Source organism: Penaeus monodon, chromosome 28 (assembly GCF_015228065.2).
Source record: "Penaeus monodon isolate SGIC_2016 chromosome 28, NSTDA_Pmon_1, whole genome shotgun sequence".
Classification (NCBI taxonomy): domain Eukaryota; kingdom Metazoa; phylum Arthropoda; class Malacostraca; order Decapoda; family Penaeidae; genus Penaeus; species Penaeus monodon.
The window spans coordinates 27487084-27487438 of record NC_051413.1 but is presented as its reverse complement, the minus strand read 5'-3'; positions in this window follow the sequence as shown (position 1 = coordinate 27487438).

Below are 355 nucleotides of genomic sequence, written 5' to 3'. Positions count from 1 at the left end.
GTTTCAAGGAATTCGTTGGTTTACGGTTACAAATTCGGGAACTTGGCCACACTTCTCGTTGGCTCCTGGCCCTTTGGTCCCCTTTAAATGGCCACTGGGTTCAGTCCCAAGCACCTCGCCAAGTTTTTGAGTTTGAGTTATACCGTCTTGGGCCCTATGAATTTGATTTTTTTAAAGTGGACGAAGTGGGGGGGGGGGGCTAAAGGAAGAGAACGGGTCGCGGGTTTTTTTTTCGTAAAGAATTTTCTGGTCTTGCAGTTCGCACTTTTATTCTTTTTTTTTCACACTAATATTAATGTCTCACACTTATCCATCTTCATTTTATCCTCTCTTGGGCTACAACAGATTAACCGTA